We start from the raw sequence: 19489 nt of genomic DNA, 5'->3' as shown, positions 1-19489 counted from the left end.
TTTCAAATAATTTCTTTCAGATGGTCACAGGTGTTGGTAATTAAATCAATACAACAACAACCAGCTTTCTTCTATATAAGCCCCACTCTGGGAAAACAGGGCTTAATACATGAGCATGAAGTGTCGTCACTGATTAGCCTGTGTAGTCTTCACAGGCTTATCAGTGACGACACTTTGTGCCTTTATGGTATTTTTCGTTTATAGGAAGTCTGTTCTTAGCAAAAATCGATGTAAGGTGGAAAGTGTTGTTATCCACTATCACCATTTTGTGCAGCACCCTGATCATTTTATGATCCTATATCTTTCTGTAGCGTCATGCATAATATGACAAAGGTTTGACACAAACTTTTTGAACAAGACAGCGTTCTGTACTATTCTACCGCTTTTATAGCATACAGTGTTTTTCCTTTCCAATTTGGGTCCCGTAGGGGGACCCATTCCCAATTGGAAAAAGGATATATTATTTCCCAAATGAGACCTACACATTCCCAAATGAAGGTAAAAAAAAATAAAAAAAATTGTGTCAACATTTAATTAATCTCAAATCCAGCTCTGTCAGTTGAACCTTAATAAATATAATGTTGTAATCACTTGTATTCTCAATTTAGAGTATTTGTGAGCAAAAAATCAACAACACTAATTTCCAAATTTTAGTCAAAACAAAGCGATTTTTCCCTGACCAAAGGAACCTTGCCTGGGCTATTCCCAAAATGGTGAAAAAAAAACACTGGCTTAAGTTATTAAGTATTTGTAAACTTACAGCTGAAAGTTTTAAAGCGGGTATATACGATCTTGTCAAATATTTATTAATTAATATAAAATGTGTAAAAAACTTATTATACATATATTTCAATATAAACTAAAATAAAAGTTAAGAAGAACATGTGTCGAAAAATGCTAAATAAGCCAGATATTTAATTCTGAAATAGAAAAAGGCTGTACAGCCGAATTCGCCAGCATGTATATCATGCATGTACGATGTGAATCTAAATTTAGTTTAACGGTTCATTTGAAATTCCTGCAGCGATATCGATTCATACGACACACGAACACTTACTAAAAAGACGAATGCATCGGTTATTGTAGGAAAATAATTACGAATTATCTTCGTCACAATCGGCTCGGGGCGCTAATTTGTATTTGCTGTATTTTATGAAATTCGTCTTAAATGTATCATTTTTCTTGCATATTGTGTGTTTTTATAACATATTTGTATCAATATTTTACAATTCAGCACATATAAAAATCGTATATACATGTACCCGCTTTAAATTAAAACAAATAAATGCATTCCATTGTAAGCTCCTACACCTACACACTGTATCAATACAAACAATTTCAGTAGGATAGCTACATCCTTAATTTAATAATTGAGCACTAAGTTTTTATAATTTTTTTAGCAACAGTGACCTTGACCTTGCCCAAACTGACCTGAAATGAAACTATATGCCATACTTACATGGCAGCAAGAGATAGGAGTTGTTTGATTTTCAAGTTTACTAAGCACAACAAGTACAATAAGGGGTATAGTTCTGCTAAAATCGAAGGTCAGTGTATGTGACTTTACACGATGATCCCAAAGACATAAATATGTATATTTCAAATTGAATATCTACAATTTATAGTTCAAACACAGATATGAACTTGTTGCATGCAAACTTTAACACAAATGTCAACTTGCATGCAAACCTTAATCCAACTTGTCTAACTTAAAAAGGAGGCATAATAATAATTAAAGACTGTTAAATGTTTATAGGTTATCCTACTGATCATAAAAAGTATGTATTAAATATCTGTAGGAAAAGAAGAGATATGGAGAAGTTTCACAGAAACATTAACCATAATGTGTTAAGTACAAAAAGGGGCATAATTCTGCTTTATTGCAGGCCAAAGAGATGAAACAAGGTCAGTGATCCCGGCACAAAATGACCCCAAACATATGTGAAGTTTTAATTGAATACATGTGGTAACCAAAGTAATACAGAGAAGTTGCACATTTACATAAACCATTATTAACAAGACTATTGCCAAGCAATATAATTATGTCCCCTACCGGCTCCAACATTGTCAGATTTTATTTTTTTTTGTTGCCATAGCGACCAGAATTTTCAACGTAGGAACAAAATGAAATGACGGGTATAATGTCCATATTGCCATCTATCCATGTTTCAAGTTTCATAAAAAAATATGAAGAACTTTAAAAGTTATCTCAGGATCCAGAAAACCACCATCTTCAGCAGTATTTCTAGTCTATTTGTTGCCATAGCAACCAGAATTTTTGACGTAGGAACAAAATGAAATGACGTGCATAATGTCCATATTGCCATCTGTCCATGTTTCAAGTTTCATGCAAAAATATTATGAACTTTTAAAGTTATCGCAGGATCCAGAAAAGTGTGACAGACAGACTCACAGACAGACAGACACACAGAGCGAAAACCGTAAGTCCCCTCCGGTTAAACCGGTGGGGGACAATATACAAATTAATATGCTACAGGGAGCTATCCCAATAAAACTGCGCGCTCATAAATGGCCTTTTGGCAAAATACTGCGCGCTCGAAAGTGCCCTTTTGACAAAATAACCTCCCCTGCCCTTTTCAAATCCTAACTGGAGCACTGCACATTATTGTTGCACCTACATAGCTTATAGTACTGATAGAATTTTTCCCAAAGCCAAAGACTCTAACCTGGCCTTTGAAATATTTGGCATGCAATTCTAAATGTGATTGTTAGTCACCCAGCACATTAGGTAACCAAGTGCAATTAACCGTATTGATGCTTGTCCATTTAATATGTATGTATTTTGTTTGTAAGGTTTAAATCATTAAAGTAATGTTACAAGAAAAAATTTGTTTGAAAAGTGGTAATAATGCGTGGCCTGTCAACATTGATTGATTCATAATGGGAAAATAAATTTAAACATACTTATTTTAAACTTACTGATATGTTTTTCCATAAAGCTAGAAAATAAATTTAAACTTACATTATATGTTTTTCAAAAAACTATTCAAAATTTCAACAGCTTTTATACTGAACGCAATAATTTACTTGCAAATTACAATATAAAATCCAGTTGTTATATCACTAAATCGAAAATAGTGCATTACTTATAACCACTTTTTTTCTCATTCATATCCAGCATTATCTTTTTGCTCATTCATGTCCTACATTATCTAAGGTGCAAGAAATGAAATTCCTTTAAATTTAAATATCTTCTTCAAGTATACATGTTTGTTGATATGTAAACTTGGCCCAAAACCACCTGCTAGAAATAAGATAAGAACTTTAAGATGCATAACAATCTAAATTGACTTCATTCATTCATCTAATACAATGTTTTTGCACTAATCAGGCATTTAAATTCAACCAGGCAAGGCCAACTGCTTGCTATCTCTTCCCTTCAAAACAGAGAAGGCACTATGGGTCAGACACATTATCTGTTTGCAGCTTTCAATGCCTAGAGGTATAGGATACATAGTTTAATGTCTAGGGACATAGGGCATGGCAACATTTAAATGTCTATGGACATAGGACATGGCAACCTTTTAAATGTCATGGGACATGGCACATGGCAGCATTTATATGGTTTGAGACAAAACACACCTTCAAACATAAAAAATATGTCCAGACTGAAGACAGAGCAACATTTAAATGTCTAGGGACACCGGAAAATGTAGCATTTCAATGTCTTGAGAAATAGGACAGAGCAATAAAATGTAAACATGGAACAAAATAATATTTTTTACATGGTAGCATGAGGTTTAACTGAATAGCAACATTATTATTAAGGACTTACCCAATTTACATGTCTAGAGATATGGGACAAACATAAACAAGGGACAAAATTGTCACAAAACCAGGTTTTCAATTTGGAAAAAAAGTCAGATAAAGGGAGACAATTCAAAAGGTGCATTGTTACCCCCCTTGTGTAAGATTCAATCTATTTTTACTCGTTGCAACCTTGATTTCAATTTGAATAAAAAAGTGTGATAAAGGAAGACCAACTCAAAATGTGCATTGTTACTGATCAATGTTAACCCACTTGTTTCAAAATCAAACTATTTTTAGTTGATGACCTTGGAGATATTGACGTAATTCTTTCGTGCGACACACCGTCCAATGATGGTGAACAAATGTGCCAAATGATTTTAAAATCTCACAATGAATGACATAGTAATGCAGGGCCCTCAATCTATTAAATCTGCCGCCGAAATTCGGCGGCAGTCCCCCACCTGAAAAATTCCCCCTAAAAAAAAAAAAAAAAAATTATAATTTTTTTTTAATAGAAAGATGTGTCTCATGATTATTATATCTCGATTCTATTTCAATTTAATCTTTGCAAACATACTAAATTATGAAAAATGCAATGAATATAGTGCAAACATGTACAAAATTAATGTAATAATGAGAGAGTAAGTAAAAAAAATCCCAAAAAAAGGGAAAGGCAGCGAAAATTCCCCCTCCTAAGGGCTGCGGACCCCTTACCCCAAAGTAGTGTGAGGGCGCTGTAATGGCCCGGACAAGCTCATTTATGTCCATTTTTGACCTTTGAACTCAAAGTGTGACCTTGACCTTGGAGATATTGACATAATTCTTTCGCGCCACACACTGTCTAATGATGGTGAACAAATGTGCCAAATGATTTTAATCTCACGATGAACAACAAAGTTATGGCCCGGACAAGCTTGTTCCGCCAGCCCACCCGCCCGCCGACATTCGCCAATCTTAGATAACCAGTTTTTTCCTTCGGAAAACCTGGTTAAAAATGTAAAGGGATATTTGACCAAGAAGCGTGTAAATATCAAAAAGAGGACATTGGACAGAGCAAAATGTACAAACATGTCTTAGGACAGAGACCAATTTAAATGTCTAGGGGTATACTGGGCACAATAGTATTTTAATGTCATGGGACATAGGACACAGAAAGATTTAATTGTCTGAGGACATAGCGCAGAGTACATGTAGATTCAAATGTTTTGTAATCTACAACAAACATTTAGAAATGTGTCTTCCTGTGACAGATCCCTTTAAGGAATGCAACCAAACACATTTAATGTTCTGCCTAATTAAAAAGATGTTCAACAGAGTTCAATACATGATGAACACAATGCTAACAAGCAAAACTGCTGTTAACAATGTCTGGCCAATAAAATTAATATTGATTTGTGTCCATAAATAGCTCGCTAAGGATATAACATTTCTTATAACAGTGGCACACAGTTTTCACTGACAAAGCAGTATGGATAACTCATAAAACCTGAGTAGATACTGAGTAATTGCCTAGAGAACACAAATTTATGTTATTCCAACAGTTATGCAGAAGTAATACCATGATAACATGTAAAACCTATAGTGAAACAATTTTGCGTTTTCCATTATCCAGCAATTTTTCTTAGTTTTATTTTTACAATTATCACAAAAATTTATTTAAACGAAGAAAAGCCAAGAAAAGAAATTATTTAAGATCATAGAATTGATAATAAAAACAATTGACCCTAAGCCAGGGTCATAAAGGGTGCTTTGTTGTAAAACTGTGGAAAAAAAATCACTGTACAACCAAAATAATAAAGCAAGATTTTAAAACTACACAGTCATGTAGCATTAATAATACAAACTACAATCTTAATAATGAAGGTTTGCATTTTTATAAAGAAACACAGAATATCTTATTCAGTGACATTTTTCCAAATCAATCACTACATACTTAATCTCACACCCAAAAATACCAGTGATCATTAAAGAACCATTGTATTAATCTGCGAAATCCCTGAACAACAGAAATCCTGAAAAAAATCCATTCAAATAATCCGCAGACAGTTTCTGTTGCAATCATGTCCTAGAGACCAATCAATATTCTATGGGGGCGGCCATTTTCATGATTTAATGCACAGACTTTTAGCTTTTTCAGGGGCTTGACAGTCTACAAGCTTTTCAAATGTCATCAAATATTGAGAACCTTCCCATATCTTCCACTTTCCTATGCCATTCAGCACTACCATTAGTCGCCGATACCTTCCATGACAATTCTGCCCGAACAGTCAGCATGTTAAACATCATTTGTTGCCGATACCTTCTGTGACAATTCTACACTAACAGTGAGCATATGCAACCATGAGTAGGAGAAGAAAGTGAAATAATTATCCACCATGATATAAATACAAATGCGAGTGGGTTAAAAGCTCTATAAAGGTCACAAATCCAATTATAATGCATATCAACTGGTCTCATTTTTACCGGATTTCAGTTACTCTTGCATAAAAACTGCTAATAACACAGCTTAGGTACAACGTTGTCAAGAATTATGGAAGATAAACCCGTTTCGTAATTGGAAGAAATGTTTACATTTTGTCAACTGACGTGATGTGTAGTCTCAGAGCGTTGACATATGCTAAAAATAGCCGAAAGAAAATTCAATTTTAATTCTATTTTAACAACTTTTTACCAGCAGAAAGTAACTTATTAGATCACTACAAACGTTTTAACCATTTAGAAGAGACCTACTTTGTGAGTGATACCGGAAAACGTTAAAAGTCATCGTTATATTTTTCGTGACCTGAGTCACTTTCACTTTCTCTTTCGCGAGTAAACAGCGATGTAAATAAACTGATTGTGGACACTTTATTTTGAGCTCAAAACAAGTTGTATTGCTCATTTTTGTTATTATTATGTCCAATAGCATATATATATTGTTTTTTGATAACCTTTATAAATAAAATATGAAAAAATTATTTAAAAATCTGTAAATAATTACGTATCTTCACCTTTATAGAGCCTTTAAGTAATGAAATAATTATGGGTGGTGCAGACATATTTGAAAACAGCTTTCACTTCACAATGTAAATTGCCATTCATTTCTTTACTATCTACCGGTATTGTTGCTAATTACTGCCGTGATAATCTAAAACTGAACCTTATGCACACAGATACATGTAAGCTCTTAGACCCGTTTGTGGTCACTTAGATTATTGAATCAAATTAAAGACCTCTCTCTATAGGTTCAAGATTTAAAGGCTTCATTTCCAACCTTGAAATACTGATGAGCAGCAAACAACATGAAACCTGAACAGCCTGCAAATAACTCGCAGGCTGTTCTGATTTTAGGATGTTTGCATAGAGCCATTTACAATTTGCTTCTCACTCATGAGCAGGAGAGGTTTGAATTATACTGTCAAACAATATTATTTGTTGGAAACTAATTTTTGTGGATTTCCGTCCGTCCGCTCAACCAAAAAATAAAATGTTAAACAAACGTTTACATTGGAAGTCTTGTATAAGACATCGTAAACAATTCAAGAAATTCGGGTCAAACCATTGTCTTATTTCACGGATAAAATCAAGCCACAGTGGACCCCAATTCCAGCTTTGTGTTGCAAGATAACTGCAAATTAATCCTTTACTCTATCCATTATAACTCTACCATGCATCATATTGGTGCATTTGTAAACTTTGGCAGTGTAATGCACACATAATTGGTTTACTATCTGCATCTATGTTTTTTATTTAGAATATCCCTTCTATTTACTCCAAGAGAGCATCATTAACAGGGTAGTTAACACATAAGTGTACAGAACCAAAGTACAGTACACTCCACGCATTTTCCCAAAAAAACGCGCTCACTCCGCGTTTTTATTCCTGCTAGCCAGTGTTTATGCAGAGTTTAAAATCGTGGTTAAACAGGCGTTCCGCCGAGTTCGCAATACCCGCGGCGTGTATTACTTTAGCCAAGTCGGTAAATGCAGACAATTTGCGTTCTTATCAGCGACCGCCGCACAACACCGCGTTAGCAGTGTGCTACTGGGCATGCCAAAAAATAAAAACATTGTCATTAAAAATTGTTTAAATACTGTGGCTTATAAAAATAAAGATAATTGTATAAACAATTCATATATGTTTTTATTCACAGGTACGTCGACAATATGAATGAATATACGACTTGTAAAGCGTTTTGACCAATTAATATTTAATTCATAACACATATAACATCAGAATAAATGTTCCGTTTAATTTCCAAATGAGAATAATTGTTTGTAATCCGAAACACGCTTCCGATTTTTAATGTTAACACAGCGTTTACAAATGCTTCCAATATACAGTCATCATGTATATTTCCCGAGAAAAGCGCGCGAAAAATATGCTACAATGTACAAGTTCAAGGTTTATGCGTGAAAAGCATGGAAAGTATGCGTGTATTGATTTTTTGATACAAACTTTGTAGTACAGAGAACACTGAATTCTGTTGATTTCAGTTAACAGTTTCTTTGGTATTTTTAAACACAATTATATCGCAAATAATTTTATATTTCCTCCAAATTAATTTCAATTTAAATATCTTTATCGTAACGGTATTTTAGTATAGTAATTATTGAAACAGTTATTGTACTGTATACTGATAAAAGAGAACATCTGGACGGAACTGGATAAAGTGTTTGGCGTTATGTGTTGTTTTGACAAAAGGAATTAACATGTGTGAATGTCACTCTGCCGATTTGATCCATAATTACTGGTAAACATTGTTTTGAATGTCGACGCAACTAGAACACAACTGTGAATATTTAATGCAAATCTAAACTCAATAGTTACATGTACCACCTTCTTTTAGCAATCAATGGAATAACCGACCTACGAACAGAAAATAAATGCTTTAGTGAGCAGTGAATTGACTTTGTTCTGACAATTAAAACCATTCCTTATGCATTTGTTGAACGTGTTTACTTGAGTAAGTTATGCATTCAGACAGGAAGCGGCTTTCTTTTGATAACGTCAAACTGTCAATTCACACAGATTTCCGAGACTTTTAATAGGGTCCTCTGTCATTTGTTTACATGTTCAGTATAGAAAAAACACCTGCTAACATGAAAACTTTGGATTAAATTATCAAAATAAAAACAATGTTGCAAACTGTGATTATATTAATTGGTAAGTATCAGTTTAAAGACGACGTTTTGTTTGTCGTAAATCAACGAGTTTTCTATACAACTACTTCTTCAACCACGTGGGGATCGATCTATCTTGGTTGTTTTTTTTAATGGTATATTATATATATATTCATAAGTATACATATGTACTTGTAATAAATGTAATTTTATTTGAAAATCAGGAAGTCAAACAAAATTAAATTGATCGTTATCTCGTAAAACACGGAGTTTCCCCACATTGCCAACGTCGAGGGCCGCAAACGCCGCGTATTGCAAAATTTTCTTAATCTCCATCGGCGTTACTGCACGTGGTGTATGGAGGGAAATTGGGGGAAATGCGTGGAGTGTACTGTAGCTTTGACTTAAATATTAGAACATCATAAAAATACATTCAGACATATCACACATTCAGAAATGTATTAAAATTGTTGTAGTTAAAGTAACTGGTCACAAAAATGACACAAATGCATATATGTTAGACATTTTAACAGGCAAACAACCAGACCAATGCACAGGGTTACACTCTTAGTAACATTCCTTCACTATTTTTTGGCTGTCTAGAAAACATTACCTTTGTAAGAGGTGACTTCTGATTAAATGATGGCCTACTTTTGGGATATTTTCTAAGCTTTTCTATTTTATAAATCAACAGTTGATCCTGGGTTTGTTATCTTTTTTTATTTTGACAGGCCTTGACACTTACTTTTTTGACAATATGAATGAATATACGACTTGTAAAGCGTTTTGACCAATTAATATTTAATTCATAACACTTCCAACTTTTGGTGACCCTCACCCAAACTAGGGTTCCCTCCTGTTTCAACGCACAGTGTAAGGGCAAATAAGTACAAGAAGCATACCAGTACACATTTTTATTTCCAATATTCAATTCAGTTGCCATTTAAAGTAGACCCATTTATAGCTTAAAAGCCTTGTTTTGTAAAATTTGGAAATCATGTCTTTCATCAACATCATCATCATCTTTGTCATAATCATCTTCAGCATTATCATCTTCAGCAGTGAATACAATTCGAAATATTATAAAACACACCGTCTGTATCACCGCATATGTATTCGTCCTTCTTTTTTTTTATAAAGAACTTCGATAATAAATTATAATCGACGAAAAATAATGTATCCCAAAACAACAGTCCGAAAAATGTGCATATCGTTTGACTGCGAAAATGAAAACCAGGTACCTAGCAAATATACAATTTGGTTGACATATTCCTTAACAATAGCATATTTTGTGGGTAAAAAACAACTTAATTATCACCTTTCAATTTCAAACGATAATCGGCAAAAAGGTGTCACATCATCGACATAGAACTAATTGTTTAATTATCATCCTTTAATTCAGATCGATAGTCGGTAGAAAGGTGTAAAGTGATCAGCTTAGAAATAATTTATTTATTGTTACGCTCCTTTTTATTTGTTTATCTTTAAATACGATGTTTGCCATCGGCCGCTTTATTCTTGGCGGATGACAATATCAACTGGGTAATCTGCGCATAAATTACCCAATATTATGTGTGAGCAAACTCAATGCTGATTGGCCAGCTACCAGGCAGGCTTCAATAACAATAAGGTCAAGCGAAATCTCATGCACTGGTGCAGACCGCTTTTCGTTTATTGTTCAAATTGCAAACACTTTTATTGAAACAAATAAAAAAAATATAGAAAACCAGTTTGTATTTAAATGATCAATCAATACGAAGTGGTTCTATAAATTTAGGGTGCCCGGAGGATCACCCAGCTTGAAAGAATTGGTGACCCTCGCCAAAATCTGGTGTCCTCAGGTTCCCGGGACACCGTTAGTGTCGAGGCCTGAATTGATAAGAATATCTCTTTAAACCATTAAACTGGATTTGAACACAGTTTGAAATAAATTGAAATATGAATTGTTGTAAAACATGTACATTCAAACAAGCAAAAAACAATCCTTACAAACAACAAGAGATGTGTTTGTCAGAAACAAAATGCCCCCTACTGCGCTGCTTTGATACCGGGTTTTACCTTTGACCTTGAAGGATGACCTTGACCTGACCTTTCACCACTCAAAATGTGCCGCTCCATGAGATACACATGCATGCCAAATATCAAGTTGCTATGTGAAGGGACATAGAACTTATGAGCATTTTTGAAACCTAAACGCGAAACCTAAACGCAAAGTGTGACGGAAAGACGGACGGACGGTCTGATCACTATAGGACTCCTTCAGGGGCATAAAAATGCTAAAAAAACAAGAATTGTGTTTGTCAGAAACACAATGCCCCATACTGCGCCGCTTTGATTTTTTAAGCTTTGACTTTGAAGTATAGCCTTGACCTTTCACCACTCAAAATGCCCAGCTCCATGAGATACACATGCGTGCCAAATATCAAGTGGCTATCTTCAATATTGCAAAAGTTATGACCAAGTTTTTGGTCAGAGGCACAGACTGACAAACAGACAGACGGACTGCAGATGGACAGTTCAAATGCTATATGCCACCCTATGGGGGACATAAACATAACACCTAAAAGTTATTTTTTGTCACGTTTTTTTTTACATCATTATGTATTAACAATAGTTTAACATTATAATGATAAAAAAATAAAATGAAAAACTCATTTTCATACATAGAAGGTTTCAAGAGAGTTTAAAAATTTCTACTATAGCCATAAAGGTTAACTGCCTTGCCTTCTGGTGGCAATGTTTTTCAATAAACCACAATGACTTTAGAACTCAGCTGAGATATCATTGGAGCAAATGTTCTGACCAAGTTTCATGAAGATTGGTCAATAGTGTGACTTCTAGAATGTTAACAAAGCTTTTTGTTTGATTTGACTGTGTGACCTACCTCAAGTCAACCAGTTTAAAACTTGGCCAAGATATTACCTGGACAAATCTTCTGACCAAGTTTCATGAAGATCGGCTAATAAATATGGCCTCTTGAGTGTTAACAAGGTAAATGTAGACGTTCAACGATGACAAACAACGGACAAAAGGCGATCACAAATCTCACTGTGAGCATGTTGTGCTCAGACAAACTACAATGATACAAAATTATATGAGTCACGTTCTTAGAAAACTTGGCATAATGCATGTGCATAAAGTGTCGTCCCAGATTAATCAGGGATGACACTTACCGCCTAAATTGGATTTTTGCTAAGAAGAGACTTCATTTAAACGAAAAGCCTAAATTGGATTTTTGCTAAGAAGAGACTTCATTTAAACGAAAAATGTCATTAAAGCGGAAAGCGTTGTGTGGAGTGCACAGGCTAACATGCATTATGCCCAGTTTTCTCAGAACGCAACTTATATAATAAACACTTCCATGTATGAAGTAGCAACTTGGTCATGTTCATACCACTGATTCGCTAGTCACAGTTAATCAGTTAATTTTACATTATTGTGTATTGCAAGATGAAACTTGAGTGTTTTGTGCTTCCAGACTGAAACTCATCAGGAGTACACTATCTGGCACAATATAATCCATAATTCCAATCATTTATTATTAATCCTGTAACATAAAGAAACAAACATACCACTTGAAATGAAAATGCCTCAGGGACCTTTACCACTTGAATTAAATATGCCAAAATTCATTTAAGCGCCATTCTTCTCTTTCAATCCCTACAGCTGGGCTTTCAAAGGCATCATGACTAAGAATAAGTATTGTTTTAACAATAAAAATAATTGTACATAAATGATAAATCATTATGTGTGTGTTTTCGTTTAATAAACAATTATCACAATAGTGAAATAGCAAATACTTTATTCAAATTTTAGGCTTTTATAAAATTTTCATCATTGTTTGTAAGAGTTATTGGTAACGTATTGATTTTGTTTGGTTACACAATTAGATACTTAATTTCTGAGCATTTTATTGTGAAAGAACTTTAAAACAAGATGGCAAGAGGCACACGGTCACTCAACTGAGACTTCAGAGAACTGAACTGCTCTCAGCAAATGTTGAGCTGTTTCTGAAACCATTTTCAAACTTGGGCCATCCTTAATTCTTTTGTTTGGCATAACCCGACCGACCCACTAAAATCAGCCCGACTGAATTTTTTTTGGTACTTTCAAAAAAAAAAATTTTGCTCGCCGAAACTTCTTTCCGGTTAATTTGTCCTTTCCGTTTTTATCCTTTCCGGTTATTTGCGTCATTTAATTGAATGCTCTTTCAAGGATATCTAGAATAGCAGTGAACAAAACACGTACCGGTATTTATTTGAGTCGCCTATTTATTTGACATATGCATATGCGATTAATTAGACTTCAAATACAACTAAACCGCTCTTGTTTTTCTCGTATCTCTTTAATTAAAATATGCTGCTGTCGTTAAGGATAGTTTGGGAGTAAAAAAACAAATTAATTATCACCCTTCAATTCAATTCGGCAATCGGCATAGATGTGAAATATTATCGCCATATAACTAATTAATTAATTATCACTCTTTAATTCAGATCAGTAAATATTCCGTTAAAAGATAATAAGTGGTCAGCTTAGAAATATTTATTGACGGGAATTGTCACGTTTTTGTTTCATTTGCTTATCTCTTTTTACGACTTTCCGACCGGTCGCTATTTTGGAGGCAGACGGCAATTTTGAATATGTATTCAAATAATACAACATCTGCCTTATTTGCATTTCTGAAAAAAAATCCACTTGAGGACTTAAGTTGTTGTTTTTTTTGAACATTGAGACTTATTAGCCAATACTTAAAAATTATTAACAATCAAGTAACTAAGAATTATATTTCAAAATAAATCCTAACATTAATTTGAATTAAGTATGTACATTTATTTTAAACATATTCTAAGCAACTTTTTATTAACTTATGCCAAAGTATTAATGTACAAAATGTAAATGATCTGAAGCAATCTCCACAAAGAATTTTTAACTTTGATGAGTCTGGATTCTCAACTGAACATAAACCACCCAAAATAGTATGCGGCAACATGACCAAACCTCAAACAGTAGCATCAGCCGGAACGAAAACAGTCACTGTCATTGGGGCTGCGAATGCTCTTGGCAACCACATACCACCCTTTTACATTTTTACAGGGAAAAGGTGGTGTGATGAATTGCTAGAAGGTGTTGCCCCTGGATCACATGGAGGCAGACTGAAAGTGGGTTTGTGAATAGGGACCTGTTTGAAAGATATCTGAAAGGTCATTTCACCAACCATGCGGGACTGGTAAAGGACACAGACAAGCCAACAACATTGATCCTGTATGACGGTCACAAATCTCATGTGTCACTGACCCTGACTGATTGGGCTAAGGAACATTCAGTGGTATTGTTTGTTTTACCACCCCATTCTAGCCATCTCACCCAGCCCCTTGATATTGGTGTGTTTGGACCTATGAAACACCATTACAATAATGAGTGCAAAGCGTACATGCATGCTAACTCAGGGGTGTCAATCACAAGATATGAAGTGGCTCGGCTGACTGCAAGACCATACGGTAAAGCTTTTTCCCCAAACAACATAACAAGTGCCTTCAGAAAGGCTGGTATTTACCCCTTCAATCCCGATGTGATCACATCAACAGCTACAGCACCATCGTCCATCTACAAACATCCACCAGAAATGCTTAGAGATGATGCAGAAAGTACGAGTGCTGCAAACTCAGACAACCAGGCCAAAACATCAACTTGTAAAATTAGTCGAAACTTCTTTGAGGAGAGAACAATAACAAAAATGTGACTGTAAAACCAAGAAAAAAATTCACACCACCACATAAATTACAAGGAAGTCTAATGTCTGATAAAAACATGGAACAAATAAAACTCCAACATCAAAAGAAAATTCAGCTGGAAGAAAACGCCAAGAAAAAGGAGAAAATGCCTAAATCAACTCAACTAAATACTCAAACAACATGTAAATCCCCAAAGGCAACAACATCTGGACTGCAAATCAACCAGGTAAACCAGCATGGGAAAGATGATGAATCTGAAACTGATGATGAGGATCAATCGGATCTATGCTGTGTATGTGGCAGGTCGTCCCCTCCGCAGCTGAAGGATATACACTCTGGTCATCATTAAATGGGGCCAGTGTGACAACTGCCAACACTGGGTACACTTGACATACTGCTGTGATGTCAGGGTCCTGAGAAGAGACAGCACATTTTTGTGCATTCACTGTTGTTCTGCTGAAGAATGAATGACAAACACTGTTTATCAAATAAAACAATAAAATGTATGCATAAACTTGAAAAACTAAAGCATATAAACATTGATATCCCTTTGCAATAAATAGGGTAATGAATTTGCACATTTAGTGTTAAATAACCTCAATTATGATATGGTAAACATGTTTGACCTAATTACCGCCACTCAAGTGATGTCATAATTATGGACCGCCATTCAAGTGATGTCATAATTATGGACAAAATGGCCGATAGCCATTCGTACATTACAGCGTTGTTTCGTTTTCATTGTTAATTTTAAACTATTTTGATCATTTCTGATAAACATAATGATGGAATTAAATGAAAAATATTTCATTTAATTGGTAAGCTGTGTTTGGTTGTTTTATTTCCGAGAATAAGATTAAGTACCGCAACAGATGAAAAGTATACTGCAACATGGTTGACTCGCGGTACTTGAGGAATATTCACTTGCGTCTAGAAACGATCTTCATATATCAGATAAATGATTTAAAAGGCAATCATATTTAACTTAACTTTATTGGACAAAGGCCTTTTTATGGCAAAATCCTTCAATATTAACTGCAGTAGAAACAAATCCAACACCACTGTCCGCCATTGTTGTTTATTTTTTCTCCTGGTGGATTCGAGGTAAATAGGTTAAACAGCACCAATTTTAAATTAAACATGAATTATCAAAGCTCTGACATACTCTTCAAAGTAACAATCAATAAAGTATATAACAATTTAAATATATGGAATTTCATCAAATAAAATAAATAGAAGTTATTTTTAGGCAATGTCGTATTTTTTTCGTTACGACAATTAACTTAACTATACAAATTCAAATATTGTTAAAGTCTGAGTTTTACGACATTTAATTACCAAAAATCGATTCCAATCTGTAGGGAGACATGTTTTCTGTCAGATTTGACAAGTAGGTCACGCAGGATTGTTAATAAACTAAATCCAGAGGGCGCTAATGATATACCGCGACTCAACCCGACCCGCGACTTAACCGGGTTTGAGAATATAACCCTTTAATACACAGTGACAACAGTGTTGAATGCAATTGACAGTTATTGCAAAACAAGTAACATTTTCTGTTCGAAATAGATACAATCTGGCATCTTGCGTTCACAATACTCTACACGAATGATGATGAATAGACAAGATCATCATTTACATGATCAAGAAATCATATGTTTACGTTATAAAATGCCATACGCTGTGAACATTTAAAAGTCTAGATTATATTACGCACTAAAAATAAGTTGTTACCTTTGCATATCAATGAATACAATTAAAACAATAAAAATCCCACCTTATGGAAACTATGTTACAGTTATAGCAATAATTTTCCACGTGGAATTTCAAAAGATAATCCCACATAAATTGATTTTCTGACAGCGTCAGCCATTTTGAATTATGATGGCATTAGAATTATGGGTAAAATTAAAGTGACATTTCGATGAACTCTAATAACATCGCTCAATTCTTCAAATATTCGGCTTTTTCCGAGAGGAGCCGAGTTGTTACGATTGATTTTGAGGGGCACGCCATAGGAAATTTCTCAAAACAGGCTACATACCACTAAACAGTAATGATGATAATAATCGTAAGTAGCGATAGTGGTAGTAATACTAGAGGAAAGGACAGACGAACGAATGAAAATTCAAAGCCCCGTTCGTTGAAACCATGCGAGTTTTGTGAACGATTGATGGGTAAAATACCATAGTGTACAATAGGATACAAATGTTTGCAACTGTTTGACTTAGGTGTAAAGCGTATGATTGAAAGGTTCCTTTTTGTAAACATGTTATCCAGCATGTAACATACGAACCATGAACAAGGACGCTAACAGAGGCATGTTGGATGATTTAGCCATGTTGTTTTGGCTTGTTGAAGGTTTGCGTTTGAACGTCGCCAAAACGATAATACGCCAGCAGATGGGACATATTTTATTCATTGTATCGGCGAGTATATTTATTTTGAAAAATGACGGTGGGTAAGTGATTTTTTAAGTCGTCCATAAGAAAAGAAACCTAAAGACGAAAGTACAAAAAAATCGAACGCACCAGAAAAATAGCAAGACCGTTAAATATCTCAATGGGGTGGCATGTCGGCGCCTTAGAATTGTCTTCGGGCGTTTAGGCATACTGCATGGTAGGTTTTAAGAACGACAGCATACCAGGACGACAAATTATACATAGGCGCGCCGATATGACCATTAAGGCTTTAGAACTGCATTACGACACTTTTTTCTGCATCTAAGATCAAAGTTTAAGACACACTTCCCGAAAAATTAAGGATTCTTAGACATTCCGAATTGCCAACACTAAATCTGTTTTCCCTTTTGTTATTTATTTGCAAAATAAACTCACATGAACATAAATATTGATCTAGTAACTTATTTGGTATAAATATTTATACATAAATACATGATGTATGCATTTATGATACGTAATAATCTGTAACAAGTGGAATACAGAAAACGCAGGGAAAAAATCCAAAGTAAAAATGGCAGAGGGAAAAATACTAACTTGAAACATATACATTGTCTGTGATGTATCCTCGATTAACAAAAAATCACACGTATTTTTATGAATTTTAGCAAAAACATTCCGTACCACGGGATTGGATCAGAAACATAATTATTGTTGTTTTGACCGTAGATTTAATTGCCTCTACACAATGGTGGTATTTGATGCAAGTTTTCCCATTCTAACCGATATCTTGTTTTTATTGTCACTGAAATTTCTGGAAGTTTTCAAGTTTTACGCACATGCTCAGAAAACGTTCAGTGTGACGGTCTTTAAAAAAGTCGAAATAACACGAAGTTAAATATCGGGTAGTTACAGATCTATAACCTTAAGATATGGTTGGTCCTTTCCATGTGTTCTGTTGGCGTTCTGGCAGGGTTGAAGGGTTCCAAAACGACAGCTACCCAGAACGACAATTAAGCTTTAAGTCGTCAATTCTTGTTGGCGCGCGCGCATATTAGCAGAAGGCACCAACACGCCATAATGAAAAGAGGACATCAAGCTTATTTCTCTTATCTGCGCGCTTTTCGTCGTTCTGTTTTGTCGGAGCGATGACATTTTTACACCCATCAGGACAAGAAATCCAAGGTGTAAACTAGCCAAATATTGGGACCGGAAGATTTATGTGATTGTATTTCTGGTGGAACTTGACCATTCCAGACCGGTGAAACCAGAAGTAAATAATTAATCGTGGTTTTATTTTCAACGTGTGTCGTATATATTATTCTGTACTGTGTAGACTTTGCTTAAATGCTTAAAAAAGACCAGCGGAGGCTATACGACTTTCTCTAATGATAATGTCTCTTGAGTTTTATTTCCCCTTTTTTGTTTTGGCGCACCAGTATTAAATAATTTATCATGGATTTATGTTCAATGTATGTCGTATATATTGTCATGTATTGCATATGCTTTGGTTACCTGCTTATAAAATACCAGCGGAGTCTGTACGAATTTCTCCAAGTATAATGTCTCTTTAGTTTTATTTCCCATATATTTGTGTTTATTTAGTCGTTTTGGTTATTTGTTGCGTTTGAATGTGCCTATGTTCCAAATACCTTTACTTATCATATCGGCTCAGATATTTGTATATCCGACGCATCGTCACGTTGTCGCCCCGTAAACGCCGCCATACATTGAGCAAACATTGTTTTTGCATCGGATTGCTCACGTACCGGTAATCTTCTTGCAATAATGTAATCAGTTGTCAATTATTTGCCATGACTACGAACCTTCTTGTCACTTACAGCTATTTGTAACGATTCTTTCTCTTTATCTGAAAAAAAAAGAAATTAAAATTAAAAACTTGGCGACTTACTATAAAATGCCATAAGTCCAACATAATTTTACCCGCTTCATGCGAAAATGGGTCCTATGGAACATGTGCGCAGTATTTCAGGCGCTAAGCTGTCCGCTATAAAGCCACGCAAGGTTACGAGAGAGTAGCTCTTGGCCAGACTTCGCGATTGCGCATGCTGGTCTGAAGTTACGCTTGTAGCATATGGCATTAGAACCATTCTCGCATGACGCGGCCAGTTTTTAATCATGTTTTTATTTTTGTAATATAAGGCTGATAGGCTACATTTAATATGTATTGCTGTTTGCATATTAACCCAGGAAAAGGTCATTTTCTACTATTTTCCTATCCTCAACAAAGTGTCTTAATTTAAACGATAAAGCTTTGGTCGACAGAATAATCTGAAATAGTGCACATCATGGTGAACACGACGACCATGCCTAAACCAATCGAACATAAAATATAGGTGTATGTGTATAGCTATTTGTTTAAAATATATTAAGACATTTATTAAAATGATATTAAAGATGATCAACGGTTTAAATAGTTAGAGTAAAATAAACTTAAAAACAATTACCGGCAGCTTCTTGAGCG

At 34.8% G+C, this 19489-nt stretch overlaps 1 protein-coding gene across 4 annotated transcripts in view; it reads right to left on the bottom strand.

The window, feature by feature from the left end:
* The window catches only part of LOC127850535 (fibronectin type-III domain-containing protein 3A-like), a 134341-nt gene extending 117838 nt beyond the window's left edge, over positions 1-16503 (bottom strand). For 2 of the 4 annotated variants that reach the window (XM_052383645.1, XM_052383648.1), the window contains exon 1: positions 16383-16503. The gene's annotated coding sequence lies outside the window, so the exon portion shown is untranslated. The other 2 variants (XM_052383646.1, XM_052383647.1) reach the window with 2 other exon arrangements.
* Positions 16504-19489: the final 2986 nt, after the last annotated feature.

Source organism: Dreissena polymorpha, chromosome 11 (genome assembly GCF_020536995.1).
Source record: "Dreissena polymorpha isolate Duluth1 chromosome 11, UMN_Dpol_1.0, whole genome shotgun sequence".
NCBI lineage: Eukaryota > Metazoa > Mollusca > Bivalvia > Myida > Dreissenidae > Dreissena > Dreissena polymorpha.
The sequence above is the reverse complement of the archived record's forward strand: the minus strand, read 5'-3'. Positions and strand labels throughout refer to the sequence as shown.